We start from the raw sequence: 10,784 nt of genomic DNA, 5'->3' as shown, positions 1-10,784 counted from the left end.
TAGGTAGGTGGTCCTTGATCCTCATCATCAAACCCCACGAGGAGTTCACTACGTACAATAGAACTGAGTTGGTAATAATCTCTCGAATTCAAAGGCTGGCTCATGATGAAGATATTCAATAACGAAAGGGGTTGCAAGCATCGTTTGGTTTAGGTTCAGTATACGTAGGTCCCAGGGAGCAAGGATTCAATGTTTGTGGTATGATGGGCAATAGACCTTGCATTTGTACAATGCCTCACCACAGATTACAAAGCAACATCATTTATCTCATGCTTAAACCTCTCCGGACTGTTGATTCCCTCCCAGCATTTCATGGGGAGCAGACATAATTTATACAAAACACGAGGGTAAGTATTCCTTAATACCGACTCAACCATTTACTTATTCTTTAAATGTGATAGTTCACTGAGGAGCCCGATATATCTAGGCCAAAATGGAGCCAACGAATACCTTCCGATTTAGTAGGAATTCCAACGGCCCCAAGGTGTTTGAATTCGAGGCCGTTCCTCCTTGAGTTTGTGCGAGAGTTTAAAATTCCACCCCAGTTGGAGGCAAGTCCGTTGAGAACAATGGGCAATGAGTGCCCAATGAGCATGTTCTCTCACTGACGATCGAACGGTTGTTGGTGACGAGTTCAAAACAAGATTATTTCTTTCTCTTCAAAGAAAATGAGAGAGAAATTGGAGATTTTTCACTCCAAAGAATGCATTGATGTCAAGGGATGTCATTGTTTGAATAGGATCTCAAGCCATGCTTTCCATCCATCCATCTGAGGCAAATTTCCGTTTGGAAACCCAAGTTCAAAACAAGTCAACACAACAACCAAGAAGATTGGTTGGATCGGCGAAACGAGATTCTGTGAATTGTGTTACTTGACTATTCCAGGTCAACTCAGACTCTATGTACGGTACTAGTATTTCACGTAGATCTCGGGATTTGTGCCATTATTTATTACGGTAGCTCCAAAGTTGACTCCATCTGCTTCCATCGGATTTATGAATCAACCAAAGGTAACATAAGTTCAGATCCAATGGTTTTCGGTGTGTACATGGCCAGGTTTGGTTCATGATTCAACGGCAAACAAAGCATGTCGCGCTCGCAGCTTCGTTAAATCTCTTTTGTATTAATGTCATTTATTCTCTTGCGTGATTCAGAGCATCGGAAAAAGGTCCCCTTCCTGAATTGAACGGAGTGCCCACGTAGTCTATGAAATATGAACCGAATTAGCAGGTGGCGGCCAAATCGGTGATACTCATCATCAGTGATATCATGACCAAAGCGGCAGCCGTGGTGGTGCCAACAATATGGCTCTCTGACCATCAAGATCAGCAGACGTTTGGACACATCTCAACTGAACTCCTCATCTCTGGCCCCAGCTAGTGCTTGGGAGGTGATCCATTGATCAAATGCGGCTTTGGCGACTTTTACCGAAAACATCGTGATCAGGTGCATGTCCAACTAACCAACCCGGTTCGACTCAATGAACGCGAGTCTCTCCATAGTCATATACCCTCTATAGTGTAGACAGAGGGCACAAAACCTCCGTCCACAGAGACAGACCTGAGTGGTGTCCAACGCCGTAAATAAAGACAAATGATAGTTATCAATGGTCACTGCTCGTGGATATGGCACGATGAACTACTTCCTCTCTGATCACTGCCAGAAATCCGAAGTTCTCCAAGCTTTCCCGATCGTTCAAATGACGTGTACATGGGAGGGATGAGGTTAAAAACGGCAGTGCTGGTGAGGGGGCAAATAGCAACTGTGTAGTGAACTACAATCATCCTGACTGGATCGAGTGAAGTAATAATGAGATATGGCGAGGTTTTTGTCGCTGGTTGTGCTAAAATGAAAAGTTGATCAGAGAGCTCAACGGACGGATTGAAAGGTGGCCATCAGGAGCCTCTCCAGACTCCGGACATGCTGAGAGTTAAACAGATGACAGCAGGACTCAACGTTATGTACGATGACACCATTTCATCCGGAATAATACGTGGACTTGGCTTTCGAAATTCGTTCTGGCTAGCAGAAGAAAGGCTCGTTTCAACCCATCCGAGCACGTTTCCATTGGGCTTGATAGAGAATCTCGGCGTAGCATATAATACGTACACATTACGGAACCAAGTCAAATCGCATTGAAACCCGAAGCCGCTTGGAGAAAACTTAAGTATTCCTCCCCTTAGCTGTCATCTCTCTCTCAAATTTTGAATGAAGCTCTCTGCGGACGTGGTCTCTGCTACCGTGTGTAGTGTACATACTGCTATGTTCAATATCTACGTACATGATTCCAGTCTACTGACTGACAGACTGACTGACTGACTCGTCGAGGAGCTGTTAGCAGCCCGAACCACTGCTCATCCATAAAAGGTTCAATTAATCGTTTGCATTCATTTGCATGATGTCTATGTATTAAGTGAGCTACTGCGCAGAATCTTTGGATGATGATCACGTTGAAAAATTGTGTACTTTTCCATCTGCCTACCCACTCACTCACTCGCTTACTGTGCATTCCCCGGGGTTCTTCACCAAGAGCCAAGTATCAAACGACTACATTTGAGTTCTGCGTTGGAATCACTCATGTAGTTTGGGTGCTACAAAGTGAGATTTGTGTTTAAATAAGTTAGAAATAGTAGTTATGGTATATAAGCAGCTGTGGTGTAATGGTAACATACCTCCCTCCCAAGGAGGTGTCTCGGGTTCGATCCCCGGCAGCTGCAAGCTCGTTTTGTTGCTCTTGGTTTTGAGCAAGAAGAAGGCGTGGAATTTACTTAATTCAAGAAGTAAGTAACTCTACATAATTCGAGTTGACTCGGCTAGCCAGCTAAGTAGTTGGACCAGATATTGTACGCAGTAATGGTTTTTCGGTATCCACTAATCATTGGAGAGCATTGGCCTGTGGCTTCGTGGTTTAATCACCGACTGTCAGAGACCATTTAAGCTGTGGATGATCTCCTAACTCCTAGACAATGGAAGATATCATTAATTATGGCCAATATGACAAGGATCGCGAGCCTGTGGTCGCAATGAAAGCCATTGCACAGGAGCAAATCTCCCCCGACCCACCACCAGGCCAAAGTTCGTAATGATCCCCTTCGAAAAACCAGCTCCTCCACATCCCGAATTTTAAATCCCAGTGGTCAATCAAATGACTCTCATGAAGCCTTCAAGATTCGAGTAAACAAGGGAAGTTCGCTCTTCAACCATTTCATAAGCGACAACGAAGATGACCTAAATCTGGAACTGAAATGACATGAGAGATGGAAAGTACCAATTTAGAAACGAACGAACGAATGGACGAACGAACAAACGCCAGAAGGTACCCGACAATCACTTGGAAAGGAGAAGAAGCAGTTTAGTAGTAAACACGTGTTGTTGTCCAAGTAGGAAAGGAACCGAATTCATTCATTGAAATGTGTCAAGACCGCGGCGAGAGCTGAAGTCACTCGAAAAGCCTCACAATGCAACGTATTCATCGTTGAGCTACCAGTTTCCGAGACGTTTGAAAACACCCCTCTAAATTTGTATTTGGTTTTCACTTTTATGACATGCTCTGATTTGCTTTACTGTATATTATGAACCACAACCTACAAGGAACCATATACTTAATCCAAGTAGATGGTAATTGGGGGTGCAGTCCGTCATAATAAATAAGAGATTGAGGGGAGGAACTGCAATAAATTAGAATATTTGTCAAGAAGGCGGAGTCGAATTGTGCGCCAAACAAATCAAAAATATGATGAGGTGCAATGTTCACAACTAAATACTACCATATTCTACTTTCTCCATCCGATCCCAAATTCATTCCGCATGGTTGAGTGTTTAAAAAGAAGAGACACATGTGCTACTTCATAAAGTGGCTGGCTCTCTTAATAAGAAAGCCAAAGAAAACTTTAACTTCTTATCAATCGTAAGATCAATCAAGACGATACAAACGATGTCTCCAACTTTCACCGCATCACACTTATGAGATCAAGTCTTGATCCATACCCAACTCGTCTGACTAAATTAGGTTCAGCTACATTGAGGAAGGCAGGTGTTGACGACTAATATTCGACCCAAAAAGAGACCACTTGAGGGTGGAAAAAAGACGAAGTACAATCTTCTTCAGCTTGCAACAAACGTCAAGGTGGAGTAAGTTATCACGTTGAACGATGTTGGGGGGTTCTCAAAGAAATTTACGGGCCGGAATCGAGCGTTTTCCTTTACACACACCGTTCAATATGGGCGTTCAGTAAACAGAATTGAGAAAAAAGGAGGTGGAGGGCCATGCCCCAACAGACCCCCTGGTTAGAAGGTGGATCGAGACTATTGCTCCCGATTTCCAACGGGCTTTTGGTAGGGTTTCCTTTGAGGTGAAGTTTCTTCGGTCTTTCGTGGCTACAAACTGGATTTTTTTGTGAACCGTTTAAACCTTGAGGACTGTAATATCATACATAAGAGGATGAATGAGTGTATTGAATGTGGCTTCCATGCTTTTCCAAGTCTGCTTCTGGAGCAAACAAGGCAAACAAGGATTAGGGCTCCGAGCAACTCCGAACGCAATGACACCCCTCATCGAGTAAGCCGAGTCCCTTCTTCACTCCATGAGTCGGCGAGTGAATGAGTCAGTTTGTGAGTCTGTCTGTGAGTCACGGAATCCTACTGGTTCTCCTGTTGTAGTTAGCGATACATTCAGCCGTTCGTTCCATGGCAATGCACTCCATCGGAATTAGGGGGCTTTAAAACTGAATATCAAGAGCAGCAAGCTCGCCTGGTCCCGTCAAATAACGGCTGTTTCAATTGTTCATGCTTGATCGGTGGATGACGGAGCTTTTGGGTTGGTTCAGTGAAACACAAGGCTGTGTGGATATGGGGGCTCCTAGTTTTTCCCGAAGGCTTTCGGCTTGTCGGAGGTTGGTTCTCATTGCTCCACAAAAGAGGATTTATGCTGGGGTGCAAAATTCTGTGGCCCATAAATCCCCAAGCCTCAAAAGGGTTTCGGCTTAAAATCTTTCATCCAAGAGCCATCCGATTCATTTTTCGTCTCATGTTGTTGCGTGAAAAAATGTATAACGCACAAGATCAAGTCGGAACTCTTGTGTGTGATAGTAAATATTTTCCTCGTGGATCCGTTAGGGTTTGCATTGATAAAACATTCATCTTCATTCATAACCGGGCTGAAGGCTCAATTTCTTAACTGCCAGAGTGCTCTGAGTTTATCAGATACATGATTGGCTAGCGCCTTTGTGTCCAGCCAAATCCTAAAGAATCTCCAGCATTCCAGTTGGTGACCCTCAATCTGACGGTCATCCCCCAAATTCTACGATTTTAGACATCCCGCCCTCGAAAAAACAGGATCGAAGGAGGCCTTGTGTTTGAAAGATAGCGAACTTTTTGTGGTTTCCAGGCCCTATTAATTTTTTAGGCGCATTGATATCAGCTCTCGGGGATCGCGTGGGAATCGTCGAAAATTATTCAAGAATGCGAGGGGTCTTCGGTATTTGTGGAATGGCGATGATGATGATGAAGAAGAAGTCTTACCACCACCCGAAAGGATGATCAGTGGCAATGCTCTCGCCAACGAACGATCTTTCAATCTGAATCGAGCAAAACCACCAATTTTCAAGTGGCATTTCGCAACTGAAAATTGTCGGCTTCCACTCTGATTCAAAAGACCGAGGACCCAATGACAGGCTCACCGACTGGCAGAATGGCGACGCCTTCGATACTGAGACCCGCGACGACCTATACATTTTCGAGACAGAGCTCTCTGATTCCAGTGAAGACAGGAAATTCATCATGAGTCAAGCTGACCAAAAGTCTCTCATGAATGACTTTAAAATCCTCTAAAGTGGGTTTGGCTGGCTTTTAACGCAACTGAGCGTGTCTTGGGAGTCCGGTCGTTGTTCCAAGGCACAAGGGAGCTTGAAATCAGTTTCCCATATGAAAACACATTTATCACAAGTGTAATAAATGCATGGTCACTGGTTCGATTCCACATACGTAATGACGGGTGACGTGGAACGTAGCTACTGAAAATGCATGCTTCTCAAGCATGAACTTGCTCTATATAGAGGTCTGCAACTAGAGGAGCACCAGTCGCAGTGAGATGGCTAGGTTATTAACATTGTAATGACGTGTTTAAGTGACTTAAAAGCGAGTAGCAGAAGGGGGGAAAATGACAGGGATGGATCTGAGATCCGTTTGCTTGGGCGTGTGACTTTGCAAAAATGTCCCTGATGGCGTTTGTAGCTCTAGGGACTCGTTCATTTGGAATATTCGCATATCACCATTTAATACCACCGACTCATCCCAGAGTCTCGCCTCGTTGAGACGCCTCATCGTCATAACCAATGTCGAGACATGTAAATTAGGCTTCCATGGAGAACGTCCCACTTTCAAAGTATATACACCACTGACACATCCCAGAGCATCCCATCGTCATAACCAATGTCGAGAGATGGAAATTAGGCTTCCATACAGAAGGTCTCACCTTCTAAGTAGAGCAGCAAAATGCGAGCGCTACCGTCATTTTTCAATGTCACACTTCGGACGTTTGTGAAAGCCAAAATCCGTTATTCCCTGGGTCTTCTCGGTCTTCTTCTTCCTCTTCTTCTTTTGGTTCGTCCTCGTTCTTTTTGCATAATGGCCATGATGGCTCTCCGTCTCATCAATTCATTCAAGCAAGAACGATTGTTCGACTCGAGCAGAATATATACAATATTCGGCTGAGCTTTGGAACTTGTTGGGCGGCGCTTTTGGGGTGCTATCTTCAGTTTTTGCAATGCATCACTCAATCAGCCGGACTGGGATTGTTCAATGGTAGGAACTCGGATTGGTGGGTAAACGAGGGCCAGGGACTTGAGCTCCGAACTGCGCAATATCGCCAACGTTGGTAGGCTCAGCTGCTGTTATGCCTTCAACCATCCTCCATGAACGAATGCCATGGAGTGTGAGCGAAACGCAATTGCCAACAAAAAAGCTGACGAAAAACTGATGCAAAGTCTCAATGAATATCATGAAACTGAAGCGAACTCCGTGGAACGAATGGTTGGGGTGGATGGTTGGTTTTCTCGTAGACATTCAAACACGATACATGAATGACTTGGATGGCCATGATCAGTTAGTAAAATCCTAGTTAGAATGCAGATGGTGTCTTTGTGTGTGTAATTATGATGCATGGCAATATTTAGGTCTACAATGTGTACATTTATTCATAAGTCACACTAAACGCTGATTTATTACTCTCAAAGACGCACATTTCTAGCCCCAAAATCAGAACCATGCAACGATGTCATCTGCTCGCCTATGACAACGATCGTGTGACATTATAGCTTGAAAGTGAGGTCGAACTGAGTGAGTTGGATCGGACTGCTGGTACATTTATCATGAAACTTCAGACCAAAATCTCAGATGAGATTGTCAATTATCGGTGAAGTGGGTCTCCCTTAGACTGGAGACCAATCGGGAGCTACAACCGGGCACAAATGTATCGTAAATGAGCTTGGATCCGATCATCGAAAGCGATAGCGTTCCATCCAACTCACATAAGATCCCAAATCGTGTAGGTTTATGTTCGATTTCGATTGGTTATATCCTTTCAGACCAGAGAAAGAGGACTTTTCTCGCTAATACTGTACCTTAGCTGAGGTCACATTGTAAATCCATTGATTGTTTGATCCAGACATACTGGCTATTTTCAGGGTTGCTATTAGGGGCCATTGCTCTGGAACGGAAAGGGGACACCTTTCACAGTTTAATGTGCAATTATGAGCACCTGAAATTGCTGAACAGTACTGGGTGGGAATGAACATGCTATAATGATAAATAGTGTGTGTTCTGCCTCCTTCTCAACATGTCAGTCACCTGGAAGTGAGTGAGTGAGAACGAACCAAAAGTGGAGAATTCACTCAAACTACTGTTGTTCTTGTGGGACCGTGGCCGTTACTCGTACACAACACCGTAATTATCCACGCGGGCTGCGAGTACAAGGTACGGCCTGAGAATTGATGGACGAACTACAAAAATGTGCCTTATCCTCCGTCTCCTCCCACTTTGGTCTGCGTGGATCGACGACCTCCCTCCCATCCTCTCACCAATGACTTGAGCTGCTGACCTTCCGTGGAAAAATGTCTGTGCATCCGTGTCCTAATTTGGGACTGGATCAAATTTGTATCATAATTTGTGCTGCCGACTCGTACGTTTTTCATCGGGATGTTTTTCATGGGTGATGTGCAATGTTAAACGAGGGTTTGGCATGAAAATTGCCCAGATCGCAACCTATTTCGTCAGGCTTGTCGAATTGCGAACCGATATTCCCATGTGCATGGAGTGATAGTACTTGTGAATTGACGTATTACATGGGATCTTTCCAAAAACATGGCACATCACAGATGTTGCCAAAGATAACACCGATGAAAACGATGATACGAGAGCAATTAAAGGAGGGTTGCTTTTTTAAGTTTTCGGGAACAAATACATGGGCACGGCTACTCATTTGACTAAAACATTTTCAATAAACTTTAGACAACACTTGTTCTTTTACTGTTTCCTCCTTGTGGTTATTTGCTAAGTACCACATTGTAACGAATCATAACGCTGTTAAAGAAAATAATTTGAATTCAAATACAAAAGTTATTAAATTTGTCAACGCTTCACTAAGTGGAAATTCAAAAGACGAGGTGAACTGTAGGCCAAAGAGGGCACGCTTGACTAGGATTGAGCTCTACAGTAGATGTACCCTCTCCCCCCTCAAAAAAAAAAGATGAGGAGATTGTATGGCTTTAGCCCTCTTTGAGTTTGGAACGGAAGTAACCATTCATCAGTCAGGCCATGGATTCAATTTGTTGTTTGGCGAACAACGATTTGGTCCGCTAAGGCGTCAAACCATTAAGGTTTTCAACGCGTCCGCTTCAGGATCTGGAGAGGCTCGTCCACCAAAGACTCGAATAAAAGGCAGAATCATTATTCGTTTTCACACGCCACCACCACTTTCCATATTTGTTTTGAGCCTCATTTCTCTGATTTAGCCATTCAAGTACCTCCGGAAGGATTTCCGTTTAGCAGTTCTCGATTCAAAAGCACCTTTCCCTCCGCTGACAGCGCAGCCTACGACTATTATTGAGGTGAGATGATGATTGAGACCAAGGAAGCGAGATGCTGACTAGGTACGGTAGATGGTTGGATAGATGGATAGATGGACGGACGGACAGACATACGAATCTGACGGGTGGCTCAGCTTGAGTTTGCTGGACACAACGGGAATTAAAGATCTATTGAAAACCCTATTTCGGGACATACCCAACCCCCTTGGAGGATCCGTTGCACCTTTGAAAGGGGCTGGGAATTCTCACTTTCACATTAAATGCCACGATGCTATGCCATAGTCAGATAAAGACAAGATCAAATGACATTGTATACTGGGGGAAAATTCCCCATGCCGAGTCGATTGTGAGAAAAGCCGAGGAAATGTGTGGATTCAAGAATGCGATTTGATAAAGAAAAAAAGGGCACAAGAGCATAAGAGCGCCATGCATATTTTCGTCTCCAAGGCAACATAAGACAAAGCAATCTTCAGGGTCATTCATGCAGAGCGAAATCAACCATTTTTTCCACCTTTCATGTTTACAAATATCGGCTCGGCATCTTTTGTCATGTCGGATCAGCACGGCTGTCGTTGGCCTAAATCCATGATCAATCCCAAAGATTTGCACTCTTTTCTCTCGTTAATCCCTGAGCCAGCATCCTCCTTCATCATCCTCGCGGCAATGCCAAAGAAAACGACAATGCAGAGCACCGATCTAAACAGTAAACAGTGGACAGTGCGTGGACCTTGTTCTCGCTGGAAGTTGGAAAGCAGCTGGCATCCCACTCCTCATCACCCGCCCCTCCATCTCATTGCTACACCCGCAAGAGACGAGACCAAAAAAGCGATGGCGTTAACTTGCGATTTGCTCTGGTTGGAATCACTCAACGTTGAGCTGATCAACGAATCGACCACATCATTTTATGTTAAGTCCGGCTAGATAAGACTAAGGCTAAAAAACTATTTGAAAAAAAACAACTCAACTAGTTTACAAAGAAACTTCCTGTCTCACTTTCCTTTCCTTCATGCAGGTTGTTTGTCGAGCACTGGGTCAAGATCATTAATTAGAACATTCACCAGCTTGCCACGTGTCGTTCGGGGTTCCCCAAGGATTCGTTCTTGCGCCCATCGTCCTCGTCTTTGGGGAAGAAACAAAAGCCAATAAAAAGCAGGTGAAAGAAGTCTGACAAGCTTAATGACATCACGGATACACTATCTATCCTACCAATGGTGCTTGAGGAAGTGAATCGAATTACGGGATTAAATCGAAAGCCCCTCAGAAATTGTCACTTTCATGTCACGCTCGCGCCAACCTCTCATTAAAGCCTTTGGACATGCACCAACCAACAAAGGACCATAGTAGTAAACCTGCTCCTACACGTTCCATCGCACATGTAAATTCGCCTGTCTGATAGCTGTGTCCGGTTTTATAAGCAACCATTGCAGGTTCCGGCTCTCACTAGTTTTAGCATGCTTTTAGGTCTATGAAGTAAAGGAGCTGATCCCACTTTTTTTTGTTTGATCAATATCATCTTGGCTTGTGCTAAAAGGCAAAACATGTCATGTGGCTCTTCTTTCGGTTGATTCGACCTCTGGTGAATGAATTCACGTCCCCTACTTTGAGACAGGTCCAGAAACCAGGCAGCCAGGGATCAACTACCTGATCCATTCAAAATAGCCTATCAATGATTGTTCAATATGAAATAATAGCTGCAATTGC

At 44.2% G+C, this 10,784-nt stretch overlaps 1 non-coding gene across 1 annotated transcript; it reads left to right on the top strand.

The window, feature by feature from the left end:
* Nucleotides 1-2,646: 2,646 nt before the first annotated feature.
* On the top strand, nucleotides 2,647-2,717 carry Trnag-ccc (transfer RNA glycine (anticodon CCC)). The gene has a single exon. It is a non-coding gene; the product is annotated as a tRNA-Gly (tRNA).
* Nucleotides 2,718-10,784: the final 8,067 nt, after the last annotated feature.

This window comes from Tigriopus californicus, chromosome 3 (genome assembly GCF_007210705.1).
Source record: "Tigriopus californicus strain San Diego chromosome 3, Tcal_SD_v2.1, whole genome shotgun sequence".
NCBI classification, from domain to species: domain Eukaryota; kingdom Metazoa; phylum Arthropoda; class Copepoda; order Harpacticoida; family Harpacticidae; genus Tigriopus; species Tigriopus californicus.
Note: the sequence above shows the minus strand (reverse complement) of the source record. Positions and strands in the feature narration are given on the sequence as shown.